The sequence below is a fragment of the Phyllostomus hastatus genome, unplaced genomic scaffold (genome assembly GCF_019186645.2).
Source record: "Phyllostomus hastatus isolate PE091 unplaced genomic scaffold, TTU_PhHast_1.1 phas_contig_137, whole genome shotgun sequence".
Classification (NCBI taxonomy): Eukaryota; Metazoa; Chordata; class Mammalia; order Chiroptera; family Phyllostomidae; genus Phyllostomus; species Phyllostomus hastatus.
In genome coordinates, this window is record NW_025333583.1 from 9,050,276 (window position 1) to 9,067,301 (window position 17,026).

The window sequence follows — 17,026 nt, forward strand, 5'->3', positions numbered from 1 at the left end:
AATTGCAGGTCTGAGGTCGTGTCTCTGTGTGTGCCCAAGTGCGTGCAAATGGGCAAATGGAGTCAGGACGCTCTGTCGGGGAGGGGGAGGGGGGAGTGGTCTGTGTTCTGCTGGCCCCTGCTGCCGGAGCAGGGAAGTGAGCCAGGTTAGACACCAGAGTGGGGCGCCTCGGAGAGGAATGGCACCCGCAGGCAGGGACGACTTCTCTGGGCAGCCCTGTCAAGGGGGGACCTCTGCCAGCCTGTGCCTGGGCTGGGGGCTGCAGTTGCAGGGAGGGTGGTTATAAGCAGTGTGGGTGCAGGGCTTTGCACCTAGGGTGTGTTCCCCTGCATTGTTCCAAAGGACAGATCGTCAGAGCTCGAGGGGTGTGGTGCTCCACCTCGAGATGTCCAGAAGGGGAAACTGAGGCTGTGGTATTGCAGGGTGGGGGGCTGGGGGGTGACTGGCCCAGGAGGTTATGGTGGGTCAAATACAGAGAAAGCCTGGACAACCACCCCACCTCTCATTGCATGTGTGTAGTGGTGTAGCTTTAAATAGGATATTTAATATCAAGATTTTCCTAATGCAAAGAATAAAAAACAAAACTAAAGAGGGAAAAAGCCTTCTGGGCTGGGTCAGGGGATGGCAATGAGGATGAGAGACAACGGAGGGATGTGGCATTCCGTGCCTGTGGGTAAAAACGTTAAAGACTCTCAACAGTAGATGGGTAAGTGAATTAGCTCTATGCACCCAGTGGAATACTACACAGCAATGAAAAGGAAGGAGCTACCGCTCTGTGTAACCAATCACATGGATGAAGCTCACAGACAGGCCGAGTGGAAGAAGCCAGACATAAGAATACATGCTGTATAATTCTATTCACAAGAAGTTTAAAGATCTATCCAAATTGGTCTTCGGTGATGGGAGTCACAGTTGTCTTTACCTTGGGGGATGTTGACTAGGACCTCCACGAGGAAGCCTTTGTGGGGGCGTTTATATGGGCGTAAATGTGTGGAGTTGTATCGAGCAACACATTTAAATGAGTGCACTTTGTTCCTGAGGTAAATAAAAAAGTGGTTGAGAAACCATGTGGGTCCCGTGATCCCTGGGTGCTGGGGTGTGCAGGTGTCATCTGGGCCCCAGGACGCGGACCCCACCTGGGGGTCTGGGTCCCCCGACAGCGGGGGAGGGTCTTTCTCTTTCTCTGGGCGCGTCCTTCCAGAAATGGGCTCAGGCCTTGTCCCGAGCCCTTGCCCGTATCTTCTCCAGAACCCCCCGCTCCTTTGCTTCAGCCCCAGCCTCCTGCCCAGACCTGATCATTGTGCCTTCCCCCCGCAGCCAGAGGATCTGGAGGCCCCCAAGACTCACCACTTCAAGGTGAAGACCTTCAAGAAGGTGAAGCCCTGTGGCATTTGTCGGCAGGTCATCACCCGGGAGGGTTGCACCTGCAAAGGTGAGCAGCCAGCGGGCTGGGGGCATGGGCACACGTCTTCATGGGACTGGAGGTGGCCTGGGGCCAGGCCAGGCTGGACTTGGCTTTGTGGGTGTCTTTGGGGTCCTGATCTGGTGCCTCATCTCATTTGGGGGGGCGATGCGAGGCACACCGGATGGCAGGCATGTGGACGCGTGTGGCTAACACATGGCAGGTGAGGGGTGTCATGGAAATGGCATGTAGCTTGTCTGTGTGGATGACTGGTACAACATGTGGATGGCATGAAGAAAGTATATGGATGGCATACAGATGGTCTGCGAATGGCATGTGGAAGTTATATGGATAGTATGTGGTGATGTGTGGAAAACATGTGGATAGTATGTGCCAGCATGTGGAAGGTGCATGGATAGTGTGTGATGACATGCGTAAAGCATATGGATAGTATATGTTGGCATGTAGAAGGTGTATGGATAGCATGCGGTGAACATGTGTACAGCATGTGGACAGTATGCATTGGCACATGGAAGGTGTATGGATAGTATGTGGTGACATGTAGAAAGCATGTGGACACTATGTTTTGGTATGTGGAAGGTATATGGATAGTATGCAATAGCATGTGGGGGCATGTAGACGACGCACGGAGGTCATTTGGTTAGCATGTGGATGGTGTGTGGAAGGTGTATGGGTGGTATCTTCCTGGCGCTGGGATTATTACAAAGACACTAAGCTGCAGTCCCCCCCTTGTGGCAGTTTAGGGGTGAGTTTGAGGGGTCCCGAGTCAGACTTGAGGGGGGGCCTGCCGGCTGCCAGGCTTTGTCAACCATTGTTTTCGTACGCTCCTAGAACAGCCTGGGGTTTGGCTGTTTGCCAGAGAAGCCGGTGTCTTGTCCCACATCACAGTGAAGTCAGCAGGAGGCCGCCACACCCGGCCTTGGTGACGGACACCATCACCCGCCCCAGGCACCCCACCTCACCGCATGCCCCCTCTCCTTCACCCCCACCTCCCATCATTCGCCAGGACCCCCCAACACAGCTCGAGTCGCCGCGCTTCTCTGCAGCCATTCCAGGCTGCCGGCACTTCTCACCTGGGTGACTGGCCGCAGCCCCTTTGCCTCCCGTTTCCTGACCCGAGCTCTCCAGTCCACCCTCCGTGCCGGCCTGCAGCGGGACTCCACGGAGGTCTAGTTGTGCGGGTTCCCTGGCAGAGCGTTGGGAGCCCCCACTACCCTCCAGACACAGTACAGGCCCCTCCCCGTGGCTGTGAGGCCCGGCAGGACCCCACCCCTTGCCAGCTCTTGTCGACCCATGTCTCCCTACCCCCAAGTCCAACCCCCTGTGGTCCCTACCCCCTGTGGTCCTGGTGGCGCTGGGAAGCTGGGCATCGGGGCCGAGTGAACAATTCTTGAAGCACTTACTATTAGATGGCTCGCGTGCACCGGCTCGTATATGGCTCAGGGCGCCTGGAGGGCGCTGGTGGCACCCTCTCTCACAGATGGGGAAACCAAGGCTCAGAGTCAGTCAGTCTCTCGCCAAAGCACACAGCTGGCTGGGTGGGTGTAGGGTTGTCAGGGGGGTGTGCTCTCTGGGGGAGGGAAGGCTTCCAGACCAGGCGTTTCAGCTGGGTGTCAGAGGATGGACTGGATGGATGGAAGTGTGTGAGTGTGTGTGTGTGAATGTGCATGTGGAGGGCATTCCAGGCTAGGCCTGCTATAGCCAAAGGGCAGAGAGAAGTTTATAGTCCTTAACTGAAGAAGGGTTGAGTTTAGGGGGCCAGTGGGAACTTTTGTAATTCCAAAATCAGCCGCATGGTGTCACCCTCCTCTTAGGAGTTCCGACTGGGTCAGGTTGTGGTTTCGGGTGGGAGCTGGGAGAAGTCTGGGAGAAGGAAGGAATTGCTGAGGGCAGGGTTTGAAAAGATTTTGTTTTTGCCTGTACCACCACCCCGCCCCAAGAACCTGCTGACCCTCCCCCCAGTTCCTTCCTTCCTTCCTTCCCCAGTGCGCCCTCCCTTCACCCCAGTGACCTGCGCTGCTGCTCTGAAAGGGGGGGCGGGGTAGAAGGAAGTCCTAGCACACTCCCTGGGAGACCTTGGGGCATGTTGCTGGCCTTGTGTCCTGTGAGAGTCTGTGGTCCGAGGCTCCCCCAGTTGACCTGGCCTGATGGCGCAGGTGAGGAGGGAATTTGACTGCAAGTGAACGGAAGGCGCCCAGCGTGAGCAGGGCTGACCCTGGTTTCACCCAGTTCGGAGCCTGGCCCTGCCTGCCAGGTGTGAACCAGAGTGGAGGGCAGGTGGCCAGTGGGCTGCCAGGCTGGTTTGGCAGCTCCGGGTGAGTTAGTGAGAAGAGGGAAGAAAGCCAGGGCCACACTGCAGAGGCACCACCAGGTGTCAGGACTAGGCCATGCAAGGACCAGGGGTCAGCCCAGCAAGAGCGGACAGAAGGCTCCGAGCTTGACCGGCCGCATGTGCATCCTCAGCAAGAGGGTTGGGGTCGCCAGGCCTGCAGGCAGGGTTGGGGCCACTTGGGCTCACTGGTGGGAGCTGCAGGAATGGGCCAGCTTTCTGTGCTTTGGAACCAGGAGGTTGTGGTGGCACAAGAATGATAGACCCCCTTAGCCATCTGTCTGTCCATCTACCCATCCACCCATCCATTCACCCATCCACCCATCCATTCACCCATCCACCCGTCCATCTATTCATCCACCCATTCATCCATTCATCTACCCGTCCATCCACCCATCCACCTATCCACCCATCCATCCACCCATCCACCCATCCATCCACCCATCCACCCATTCATCCACCCATCTACCCGTCCATCCAGAGGTACCATGTGTGGGCTATTCCTGGATGAGGGAGCAATTGTGGGCTAAAGTCCAGGCCACATTTTTCTTACCAAGCCCAACCCAAAGGGTCTGTGGGAACTCTCTGAATTAGCAGCCAGGGGTGATGGGTGGGTGGGGTGTACAGAACACCAAACCTCTGGATTTGTAGTCTCCACAGGGCCTTGCAATGCTGAGGGATATTCTGCTGTCAGCTGGGGGCAGAGAGGACACTTTTTTACATCTGGAGAGACTGGGGCATTCATCCCGTCCCCTCTGGCTGGCCTGCTGTATAACCTTGATGGTTCTTCCCCTTCTCCTCCTCCTGCATTTCACTGTTTAATGCAATCTGGCTGCAGGGGGTGGGGTGTGAGACGGGGGCAGGGAAGGGCGTCAGGGAACCTGAAGTCTGGTCCTGATTCTGGGGACTCAGGGACCAACGCGGCAGACGAAGAACTAAGGTGACAAGACGTGGGCATAGGTGTGACAGATATATAGGCCAAGAGGTCACCGTGGGGCTGCTGAGCCCTTTCCTTCCCATATACCACGGGGTTAGTAATCAACCCTGTCCCGCGTCTCGCAGGGGCTGACTGTGAGGAGTGCCTAGGTCCTGTGTGCGGCTGTAAGTGGCACCAGTGTTAGGCACTAAGGCGCCCTGTGAGGGAGACAGCGATGGAGGAGACAATGGCAGGAGAAGTGGCCCAGGGCCACCGTTAGTGACCTGGGCTCTGTTTCTGGCCTTGCTACTCACAGAGCTGTTGTGACTTCAGATAAATCACTTTGCTGCTCAGGCCTCAGTTTCTTCGTCTGTAGATGAGGAGCTGCACCAAGCATGCTCGCTGAGGCCCAGAGAGTGGGAGGGCCTGGAAGCGTCCCTTGCTGGCATGTGTGAAGGCTAGATAACACCCCCCACGGAGGCTGCTGCCTCACCTGCCGCTCATGAACTGAGCCCCGCTAGGCTGGATGCTGGGCAGGAGTTGGGGCCGAGGCCCAGTGCCTGACCTGGGAAGACAGACACGCCACCGGACAGTCCCAGAATGTCGTGGCAAAGCTGGCACGGAGGTGTGTGCGAAAGGCTGTGTCTGACTTAGCAGGGATTTTCCTGTCAGCCTTCAGCAGGGAAGGCTTATATAGGCTGGGTACTGAGGGGTGTGTAGGAGCCCCCAGTGGGTTTTCCACAGATCCCTAGGGGCCATGCTCTAGGGAGTCCAGGGCCTCGCCCAAGGGCCCTGGCCTCCTGCTGGGCTGAAGCCCAACAGAAGAGACCAGTACACCAGCCTGAGAGCCCAAGGACTGCCATCTGGACCTGGATGGAGGCCCAGACTTAGGCTCCTCCCCTTCTCAATGCCTCTGCTGGGCCTGGGCGCTGGGGGCAGTTTCCTCGGTGTGGGAAGCACCTGGGGAAGACAGTCCAGCCTGTTGTGGGACAAGCCTACCCGGACACCCTCCCTGGCTAGGTCTGGAGAAACCCGGCTTCAGGAGCCCTCTCCCCTGTGTCACTTCACTGGGGACCCCAGGTTCTCCCTTGTGTCCGAGGACCGCCTTGGAGTCATCAGAGGCAGCCTTGCTGTGTGACCTTGGGCGAGACACTTAACCTGTCTGGGCCTGGCTTCTCCATTTCTCTAAGTGAGGAGCTGGACTAGACCAGAGGTTCTAAAGGGGGTCTCAGAGAAGCTGTGAGCTTCTCTGGCATTGTTTTAGAGGCCTGAGAGGGTGGGGGGAGGGAGAAATCCAAGGCATGGCTTACGGGGCTGGGGCCCTGAAATTCCTGCACACTTCGGACAGAGCAGCTCTGGTCTCAAGAGTTAAGTACACCCAGAGGCAGGATGGTGCAGTGGTTTCGCACATGGCTTGGATGTCCTGGATTGAAATCCCGGGTGTGCCCCTTAGCAGCAAGAACTGAGGCAGATCGCTTCGTCTCTCTGAGCCTTGAGGGCCTCACTTTCCAAATGAGACACACGACAAGCCTCCTTCCCCGGGCACCCGCAGGCATTACATGAGACAGCAGACGCGAAGAGGTCGGAACAGAGCCTGGCACATCACAAGCATTTAATAAATATTAACCAGCGTCACTGAGACTCCACACAGGAGTTCATCTGTGTGAGAAGGAGGCTGCCGAACTAAAGTTTGGGAAGGACTGGGTGGGATGACCTACCGGTTTCTCCTTGCTGCAACTGCAGAGCCACACCATGCCCACGCCCCCGGGGCTCCTCGTAGGAGGCAGGGCTCTCCAGGGAAACAGAACCGATGGGATGTGTGGATGGGTGGATGCACAGATATTTGGTGTAAGGCTCATGCAACTGTGGAGGCTTGGCAAGTCCACGATCTGCAGGTAGGCCGTGAGGCCGGGGATCCAGGGGAGAGCTGCAGTTCAAGTCCAAAGGCAGTCTGCTAAAAATAGCAACAACAACAAAGCTCTGCTGGCAGAATTCCCTCTCGCTGGGGGAGATCAGTCTTTGTTATATACAGGCCTTCGCCTGATTGGACGAGGCCCACCCACATTATGGAAGGTAGAGGCTTTACTCAATGTTTGCTGGTTTAAATGATCTTATATTAAAAAAAAAACCCTTCACAGAAACATCTAGAGTAAAGTTGCACAAATATCTGGTACCATGGCCTAACCAAGGTGACACAAGATTTCGACCAGCACACACCTGCAGGCCCGGCTGGGAAGAGGAGCAGGGCAGGGCAGGGCAGGGCAGGGCAGGGCTGTGAGGCCGGTGGGCAGGTGGGCAGCCAGGGAAGGAGCCGAGGTGGGCCTGGAGTGTGGGCCTTTATCTGCGGGGGCAGGTGCACACGGAGGCTCTGTGCTCGTTTTCCGACGCTAGGCCAGGAGGAAAAGGCCATTTAGATCCCAACAATGTCGGCTTCCTGTGTTCCAGGGAGGCAGGAAGCCACTCCAGGACAGAGTATGCAGAATCTAGAGGGACAGAGGCCGACCAAGACCATGCGTTGGGGCTGGGGGTGGCGTTCTCCACCCAACAGGTGGCCTGCGGACCCCTCCCCACTACGGGCTCTCAGCTCCCCTGCGGGCCACCTGCTGTGCTCCGCTGCGTGGGGCAGTGTCGGCACCCTGGATGGAGCTGGGGCCCCTGGGGCTGCATGGAGCTTCGGTTTGACAGGGCTGCTCTCTAGGGAGCATCATCTTGCGGGGTCGCTGTCATAAGCGGCTTCCTTCAGAGCCAGGGAGGCCCCGGCCCACTCAGGTGGGGTCGATCCTGAGATGTGTGCCTGGGGAGGACTCGGGCATCTGAGGGATGCCAGGAGGCGGGGATTGGGCCTTTCCTGCCCTTGCTTCTCCCCAGTGAGAAAGGGTGCCTCGTGCCGTGGGCATCCCTGTCGCCCACAGACCAGGGTGTACCTCATCAGCATTTGGGACGCTTTCAGGATTGGAACCCGGGTTCCCCCTTCTTGGTTGGAGGGGGAGCAGGGAGGTGGTGACTGACGGAGAGGCTGACCGGAGCTGGCCCCGGATCTCACAGCTGGAGCAGGGCGTTGTCTGTTCCAGGGGCTGGAATGCAGGGGCCTGCAGGGGCCATGCAGGCAGACGGGAGGGAGACAGCAGGGCGTGGTGGGAGCCTGGTGACCTGGAGGGCTGCTCTGCCCGAGGCATTCCCATGGAGACCGTAAGCCTCTGTGTTTTAAGCCTTGAGCCTGCGGAATGAAGACCAGAAGTCTGAGGGCCAGAGAGGGGACTGGCTTGCCTCAGGTCACACAGCAAAATGCAACAGTCAGAACTGGAACCCAGGCCTCCTGACTGGGAGACGGGGCTCTTCTGTGTAATGACAATGCGGACAATGGACATGATGATGATGATGCTGACAGTGGACTCTTACAGAGAGCAGACTCGGGGCCAGCCACACACATCAATTCATTTAATTCTCACAACACCCTGTGTGATAGATGCTGTTATGACCCCCGCTGTGTAGCTGTGGAAATGAAGGCTCAGAGTGGTTAAGGAACTTGCCTTAGATCACAGAGCTAGTGCGTGGCCTGCATCTGGGCCGAGAGCCAGTCTACACACCGCCAGGAGCTTAGGTGGGTGGATGGAGAGCAGGACCGGTGGGTGAATGGATGAAGGATTAATGAGCTCCCTCAGCCCCCACCCCCTTACTAGGCTTGAGCATAAGTGGTGGTTGCACTGAAGCACTTGGGAAGCACTGACCATGGTCCTTACTTCCCGCTCCCACGGGGGCGGGAGCTGAATGAAGATTGGGGCCCACCCCCTCACTGGTGCCTGCTTCATTGCCCCAGAATGTCAGCTCTGGTCTCAGGGGATCAGGCTGGAGAGAACCCTTCCAGTGTGAAATTTGCTGCATATTGACTGAGTTCCACCTGTGTGTCGGACCCTGAACTAGGGGAAGGGGCAGGACTCAAAGCTGCGAAGTTGAACGGGGCGCTCTCCCTTTGTGCCTTGGAGAAGCAGTTGGATGTGAGCGAGGACAAATCATAAGAGATTACTTAGTCCTTCCATGTGCCACGAGTTTTCCCAGGGGTGAGAGCCGAGGATTATGGGAGCACAGAGGAGGGAGGGACCATCTTTGAATGCCTGTCCATCCAGAGAGGGATATTTTGCACTGGTGCACTGGGCCTTGAATGATGTTTATGAGTTTACCATTCCAGACCTGCTTTTCACAGACTTCGAGTTCAGTCGGGGAGCTTGGGGCGGCAGGAACAGATGTCTCTGGGGGCAGCAGCTGGAGGTGGAGGCAAGACCAGGCCATGCAGGGCCCTACAGGTATGCTGAGGAGCGGATGGGGGCTTCTCAATGGGGTGAGATGATCAGTTTGCACTCGAGCGTGGTCTGTGGCTCTGCGGGCGGAAGGGAGACGAGGCTGGAGGAAGGGTAGTTGGTCTGAACCAGCGCAGGGGTGGTGGGCTGGGGAGGAAGGTCGAGATTCAGCGGCCTCTTTGGAATCACTTTCTGGGCCATGATGACGAGCGGGTCAGCAGGGTGAGGAAATCGAAGAAGAGTTACAAAAAGGAGCGTGCAGCTTCCCAGGGAGCAAGGAAGGACCCACACGATGGCCTCTGTGCCCTGTTCCCTGCTTCGCCTTTTGTCCTCTTGCTTGCCGAGGGATCCTGTGCTCTGGTTCCTGTGTTAGTCATCTGTGTTGGCTACCCCCGAAACACAGCAGTTTAAAACAAATACAGTTATCGCCTCTCCCAGTTTCTCTGAGTCAGCGATTCATGAGAGACTTAGCTGGGTGGTTTGGACTCTGGGTTTCTCATGACGTTGCGGCCAAGCCGTCAGCTGGGGCCGCGGTCATCTGAGGGCCTGACTGCAGCTGGGGGGATTCACATCCAGGGGGCTCTGTCACGTGCCAGCCAGGGCGGTGCTGGCGGGTGGCAGGAGGCCTCAGCTGTCCACCACATGGGCCTCTCCATATGGCTGCTTGAGTGTCCTCATGACATGGTCACTGGCCTCCCCCAGAGCGAGGGATCCAAGAGACCAGGCCAAAGCCACAACGCCTTTGCCGACAGCCTCAGAAGTCACACGTCATCATTTCTCCAGCAGCCGACTGGGCACACAAACCAAGCCCTAGTCATCGTGGGTGGGGGGCTGGGGGGCCACAGATGGGCGTGCGTATCGGGAGGTGAGAAACGCCAGGGCCACCTTGGAGGTGGCTGCCACGCTTGCCCTCTCTGTAACACATTTGAATGTGCAGAATGGCAAGGTCAAGTTCCACACGACAGAAGGAAGATGCTCTATGGGAGAAGGCCCGAGAAAGGTGATTGAACTACAAAAGGTGCCTTTCCTGGAGGGGACCCCGGGGCGAGAGAGCCTCCTGGGGGTTGGGGACAGGGGATTCTGAAGGTGTAAAAATCCATCCTGCAGGGCTTGGCCACGCCTGCCACTGCAGTTCCGTTTGCTGAGCTCCTGTTTTCTGGGCTGGGGGCTGGGGGAGGCCTTTTTTCCCTCTCCGCTCTCAAGGACAAGCTCTGCATTCCAGCATGCGGGGAGCATGCAGCCCATGGACTGCACTGACCAATGATTTCTCCACCTGCCCTCCACTCAGGGGCATTTGTTGAGTCTCTCTGTCCACTGGGTGCCCGGCAGGGCTGCCCTGTATGCCCACCCAGGCCATTCAGTGCCAAAGGCATCTACCAAAGTGAGCCCAGGCATCAGCCCACGCTTTGCTCACCAAACCATGAGCCCAGGTACAAAGCTGGGTCCGGCTGGAGAGAAGGCACCTTCTTGTGCCCTGCTAAGAAATGTGCTGTGGGTGAAGAGTCATGCAGAAACCTGCTGCAATTCGGGTGGTTGGGGAAAACCTCTGTGGGGAGATGACTTTCAGGGGCTTCCAGAAGCAGGAGGACTTGGCTTGGTGAACAGTGGAGAAGGGGGCTGAGGGAGAGCCTTCCAGGCAGCTAGGACAGCAAGTGCAAAGGCCCTGGGGTAGGAACAAGTGTAGTGCGTTGGGAGCTGTCAGAAGCATGCAGGAGGATGATGGAGTCCCGACTGCCATGGTGCTCCCAGCCTGGGGTTGGGAGGCCCAGGGTGTCTCATCCCAGAGACACTTAGGGATGCCTTGAGAGTTCACTATGAGATGCTGGGGTGAGGGCTGTGGCTCAGGAGAAGGGTGGTGGTGGGTGTGATTAAATGGGGGTGCACACAAACTCTGGGGGAGGGAGATCTGCAGTCTGGTCACCTGAGTCAGCATCTAAGCCTCTACTGTGTACCAGACACTGTGCAGTGTGAGCGTGTGTGTGTGTGTGTGTGTGAGAGAGAGAGAGAGAGACAGAGAGACAGAGAGACAGAGAGAGAGAGGGAGACACAGCCACAGCTGTAGGAGGCAAGGTGGCGGAGGGAAATGTGTGCCCTGGGACACTACCAGCAAGAAGGTGGGGGCCCGTGAATGAGGCTGCCCAGGACTTACTCTGGAAGGGCTGGGGTTTGATTTGAGGAGGAAGAGGAAAGGCCCCTCAGTTTCGAGGCAGTGGCCCGCGGGGAACCCTTCTGGCTGGGAGGCTGGGAGGGCCATCCAAGCTCCGACCATGAGGCCTGAGGCTTTGTCAATTCCACATTCCATGGAAGACGTGGGGGGTAGGGCTGCTGCTGTCAGAGTGGAAACACCTTCTGGAGGGGCGCTGCCACCTGGGGTGGAGGGGGTGGGGGAGAGAGAAGCAGACAAGCTGGGCAGATGGGCATGACTTGGGTGGCCATGGGAGGGTATGTCCTGACGTGGCCAGGGGTGGAGGAGTCCCTGAGCTGGGCTGGCTGGTGGGGTCGGAAAGCCTTGCTCAGCACTGGCTGAGTCACAGGCCTGAGCTGGGGCCAGGGCGAGGTTTGGGGAGAGCAAGGTCCCAGGGTAAGGCTAGTGGCCAAGGTCACCTCCCAGGCTCCACTCGGCGTGCCTCCCAGCTTTGCCCCAACCCCCACTCCCACAGATAAACCAGAAGCCTTCGTGTGGGGAGCCCTGAAGCCTCTTTTAATATCTCTGTGCCCCCGCCTCTCCTGAGTGCCACTGAGAATCAGGCTGGCTCAAAACTGGCAAGGGGCTGGGGGAACTGTAGCTCTAAGAGGCCAGGGGCTGTGGCTGTCCAGGATTTGGGGTCAGGACAGCTCTCCTGCCTCCCCCTCCTCAGTGCCCCCAACCCACCTGCCTCAGTCAGGCCAAGTCAGTCTGCCTCTTCACCCTATCTGTGGGACCTGGTGGGGAGGGGACCACCAAGCCCCCCCCTGGGTGGAGAGCCCTGGGGGCGCGGTGTGGTGGGCAGGGCTGGGACATTCCAGGCTGAGGGAACCCCTTGGAAATTTGATTCCAGCTTCTGGTAGTGGGAGGGAGGAGCAAATCCTGTGTGTGTGTGTGTGTGTGTGTGTGTGTGTGTGTGTGTGTGTTTCCAGTCATGCACACGAAGTTTGGGAGCCTGTGTGAGCATCTGTCCACGTGTCTGTGCCCAACTGCACCCTGAAGGTCTGCTCTGAAAACTGTGTGTGTGTTGGTTTCCCCCCCCACCCCCAAGTCAGGTTTCTCCTTGGACATGGGAGTGCGTGCGTGAGGTTCTTAAGTGTGTATGGTTATGTGTACGTGTATGGCTGAGTGTACTGCTGTAAGTGGTTATGAGTGGGAGTGTGTATGGGTGTAAATGTGTATGCATGTGTGCTCATGGGCTTGTATGGCTCTCTGAGGGAGCCGGCTGCCTGCTTGGTGTGTGTGTAAGGGGAGAAGGCCCCTCTCTTATTCCTTGGCGCGTTTGGCAGCGGGGGCCTGGGTCCGAGCCACCTCTGCCCCTGGCAAGAATCCAGCAGGGGACTGGGTTCCTTTCCCTCCCCCTGCCCCCCCCCCCCATCCTCCTGCCACATAGGGGCTCTGGCCCTGGGGGCTCAGCGTCTGCTCAGCCAGGTCGGCAGTCTTGGGTATTCCCGCCTGCAGGCCGGGGGAGCTGCGGCAGCTGCCCCCTCCGCCCCTCCACCCCCCTCCTCCCTGCGTCCCTCCTTCCCTCCCGAGCGCGATTGCGGGCGGGGTGGGAGGAGATTTCGCCGGAGTTTCCATTTCATACCTCGCGGCTAAACTTTCTTTCTGTGTCTCACCCTCTTGCAGTCTGCAGCTTCTCCTGTCATCGGAAATGCCAAGCCAAGGTAAGGGGCCCCGAGGGCCAGCTGGCGGGGGGTGGGGGTAGGGGAGTGGGGGGTGGGGTGCAGTTTAGGGACGGGACAGGCTGGGGTCCGGAGATTGGAGCGGGGGCGTCAGTGGGGCGGGGTCATCCCCTCCTCCTCTCTTTGTTTATGCAAAGCTTTAGGGCCCGATCAGGCTCAGGTCAAGGTGAAGGCGAGGGCCGGGGGTGTGGTGGGGGAGCTGGAAGAATCCGGGTGGGGTGCACAGTGCGCAATCTCGTGACTGCTGGAGGTGGCTGGCGGGGACTGAGCTCCAAGAGAGGGGCCTTGGAAGGTATTTCCACTAGTGCTCGATGGGGGTGGGGTTGTCGAGGGGGAGGGGATGCGTTTCAATTATTCTGCAAGACTTGAAGAGCACTGGTTGGCCCTACTTGAGCAGTTTAGAAAAACTCGGGATGGGGCCACAGCCACAGGACTGGAGGGCAAAGGGGATAGGTAGGGGAGGTGAGGATGAGGTGGAAAAGGGTTGGAGGTCAAGGTTGCACTGGTCCTGGAACCTCTTGAATGATCATCCTCCTCTGTTTATTGGGCAGGTCCCTCTTGGGTCCTCAGTTTCCCCATCAGTGTTTGGAAAGGGAATTCCTAAATAATCCATCATAATCCATCAGCACTCTGGAGGTGGAAATACTCGGCCTTAGCTTTTCCTGTGCAGCCAGTCTCTGTCCTGTCCCTGTTATTATTGCTTATGTCCCCCCTGCCCTCTCATCGCTGCCCTTGTGTTCACACTAGCTCTTCCTGGAAGGAGCTCGTTGAATGGAAGGAGGAGGGAGGGTGCTTTGAAAAGGAGCACTGAGCCGTCGAGGCCCAGTACCGGGCACATCTCACGCTCTGCCTCTCATTAGCTGCGTGACCTTGGGCAAGCTGTGGAACCTCCCCAGCCTCCGTTTCATCCTCAAGGTTGCAGGAATAAGAAAAGGTTATTAGGAGGATGAGACGGAATAAGATGGGTGCGGTGCCCAGCACAGTGCCTGACACACGGTAGGCACTCAGAAACAGAGCAATTGATTATTACCAGTTGGTAGCTCCGAGGGCCAAGGGTTACCATGGAGAAGGGTGCTGATGGAGAGCAGGCGGGTCTGCGAGGGGAATCTGCTGCTTCCTGCGTGAACTTACTCAAGCGAAGGATGCAACTTACTGGGGGCATCTCTCCCCTACCGGCTCCCCCGCTCCCCCACCCCTGCTCCACCGCTCCCACGCCCGAGTAAAATCCAGGTTGGTGTGGTTCTCTTAGCACAGGGCACGTCTGTACTGTTCCCGTCTTCCTCTTGTCTTCCACCTCTCTGACTCCCTGAGCTTTCCCTTCCTTAGGTGGGATGGAGTTCTGCTTCTGCGCTGGTTCTCCCCACCCTTCGCTCCAGAACCTTCTGGTGTTCCTGCTTCTTCCCAGGCGGCGCCCTCCCCACCCCCCTTCCTGCACTTGTTTCCCTTCACAACAACGAACATCTGTACAGTGCCCTAGGCCTTAGAGAGCACTTCAGTGCATTATCTGATTTCATTCTTCTAATTCCTTCAGAGCATGAAACAGGCCGACAGAGCCGTAGTTTCACAGATAAGGAAACTGAGGCACGCAAGGTGGAATGACTTGCCCAAGGTATTGCAGTGCAGTTCCTCACTCACCTCTGCCCCTGGGCCTCTGCGCTGTCTTCTGCGTGCCCCTTGCCCACCAGCAGACCCTTCTTGATCCTCGCCTGCCCCTCCCCCTTTGCCTCCCAATCTCCTGCAGCAGTGGATACGGTCAGAGAGGATATGGGCAGTGAAGGGCCTGAGGAGGGCCAGCGGGGGGCCCAGAGACCCTGAGAGGAGTCACAGAGCTGGCCTCTTGTGGTACGGTCACCTCCTGGGTGGAGACAGAGGGGGCTAAAGGTGACTTCTGGAGCCGGTGTAGCCTGTCTAGCAGTTCTGGCACACACTGGGGCTCAGGGTGCCCCGGGCTGCGGCACGGCTGCTCCGCCCAGCCCAGGCCGACCCGGAGGGCCAACGTGGACTGGCTGGGCCGTGGCTGGACAGACAGATCGGGCTTGTTACAGGATTTTCCTCTGTCGGAAGTGGGACCCACCGGTGGTGTGAGCCCCACCCAGCTGGCGGGTCTCCCCGTAAACCACAGCTCGTACCACGGGCCTGCCTCTTCTGCTTGCTGGGAAGGGCGAGGTGAGCCGCACAGCACACAGCAGAGCTCTGTCTGCTGCGTTTTATAACCAGGTCAGCGTGGTGGTCCTCTCGTCCGTTCTGCCACCTCGAGACAGGACTCCTTAAGCAAATGCTTCCTGAGCTCTTTTTGTGTGCCGAAGTGAACACCTGTCTAGGTGAACCAGCAGGTCAGACCTCCGCCCTCCTGGGGCTGACATTCTCACAGAGACGTGGACAGTGAAGAGGCAAACAGTCGTGCAAGGAAATGAGTTACAGTGGGAGGTGAGAGAGGGGTTAGGCTTGGGTGGCCCAGCAGAACTTCTCCAAGGAGATGCCATGTAAGATGCCACCCAGCCGATGTTCCGTGGTGGTCTGAGAGATGGGAAGAATGTGTGCAAAGGCCCTGAGGTCAGGTGCGCCTGTCAGGGTTGAGAGAAGAGGTGTGGGGGAAAGGAGTGAGCCCTAGCGGGGTTCTGAGTGACGTGATCCGATGAGCTCCACTTGGAGAGGCCGCCCCGGCCTTGAGCAGGCCCCGGGAGATGGGCCAGGAGGTCCCCGAGGTTGCCCAGGTGAGGGAGGCTGGTGGCGTAGTCCCTGGCGCTCTCAGGAAAGACTGTGAGAAGGGGCCAGGTCTGGGGCATATTCGGGGGTGCAGCCCAGGGCCTGGCTGATGGATGGGTTGTTGGGTGTGAGGAAGGGAATGGGCTCAAGGATGTCTCCCAGGTTTTTGGCCGAGGTAACTGGGTGCACGTGGTTCTATTTATTGTCCCGAGATAGATGAAGTGAGGGAGAAATTGCTAGGAAGGGGGCGCCAGGATTTCTGTTTTGCTGGTCTCTTATTCCACAGTCCTCCTCCCACACCCTGGGGATTTCTTGCTGAGGTTGGTCCCCTCCCGTCCTCTCCAAGTCAGCCCACTCTGGCCACCCCTCCAGCAGGTGGTTGGTTCTGGGTGCTTTCATACCACCTTCTAGACTGTTCCTGCAGCATGGACCCATAGCTTGGAGAGAAGCTGTGTTAATTATATGTAGCAATACAATGTAACTGGAAGCAGCAACAAAGGTGTATTGGCTCATACAGCTTCTGTGGGTCAGAAATGTGGGGGCAGCAGGGCTGGGGGTTCTGGCCTGGAGTCTCGGAGTAACAGTTGAGATGTCAGCCTGTATTCATCGGAAGGCCCGACTGGGGCCGGGGAACCTGCTTTCCAGGCGGTTTCTCCATGGGACTGGAATAAAGGCGCTGGCTCCTGGCAGAGGGTCTCAGCTTTCCGCCACACAGAGGGCTCCACGGGGCTGCTTGAGTGTCCTCACAGCATGGCGGCTGGCTTCTCTCCAGTGGGGGCGGTTCAAGAAAGAGTCGGGTGGATGCCGTATCTTTCATTTTCTAGCCTTGGAAGACACGCACTGCTATGTCTGCAATGTTCTGTTGTGTACACTGGTCCTGCCCATTGCGTGTGGGAGGGGCCTCTCTATGGACACAAATACCCAGAGGCTAGAATCAGTGGGTGCCATCTTCAGTCAGCCACAGATGCCCAGAGAGAGCGCTAGGCTGACCTGGCTCTTGGGAGGCCATGGGGTTGGGGCTGCGGATCAGACGTATCTGGGTTTGAACTCTGCCCCTGCTGCTCTCCAGCCTTGTGAGCTGGGTTATAGAGGTTTCAGTGCACATCCGCAGACAGTAGGTACCTTTCTCCTTTTTTGGAACCACAGCTGGAGACTGGAAAGGAGCCCAGGTAGTCTGTGCCCAGCTCCTTGCCTCCTGGACCTGTTGGAGAGAAAATGCTCAGTGCCAGTGGAGGAGGGGCCCTGGAGCTCAGCTCAGAGTAGATGTTAAGTACATGTGTATTGTGCAAATAAGGGTAGACAGATGTGTTGCATCCTCAGCTTCTGAAATAGTGCCTGGTCCATAGTAGAGGTTCTAATAAAGGAGTGAAAGAAGGAAACACAGGAATGTTGAGAAAAAGGAGGTTTCTATTTAGGCAGGGGTGGGTGGGGAGCGGGGACAGATAGAACAGGAAAGGGAAGAAACAGCAAAACCGCTCATGAATTCT

The 17,026-nt window shown here is 57.7% G+C and overlaps 1 protein-coding gene across 8 annotated transcripts in view; it reads left to right on the top strand.

Annotated features, from left to right (window-relative positions):
- The first annotated feature begins 1,317 nt into the window (after positions 1-1,317).
- The window catches only part of TNS1 (tensin 1), a 172,482-nt gene continuing 156,773 nt past the window's right edge, over positions 1,318-17,026 (top strand). For all 8 annotated transcript variants that reach the window (XM_045852543.1, XM_045852569.1, XM_045852561.1 and 5 more), the window contains exons 1-2: positions 1,318-1,432; positions 12,778-12,815. The gene's annotated coding sequence lies outside the window, so the exon portion shown is untranslated. The remainder of the gene's footprint in view (positions 1,433-12,777; positions 12,816-17,026) is intronic.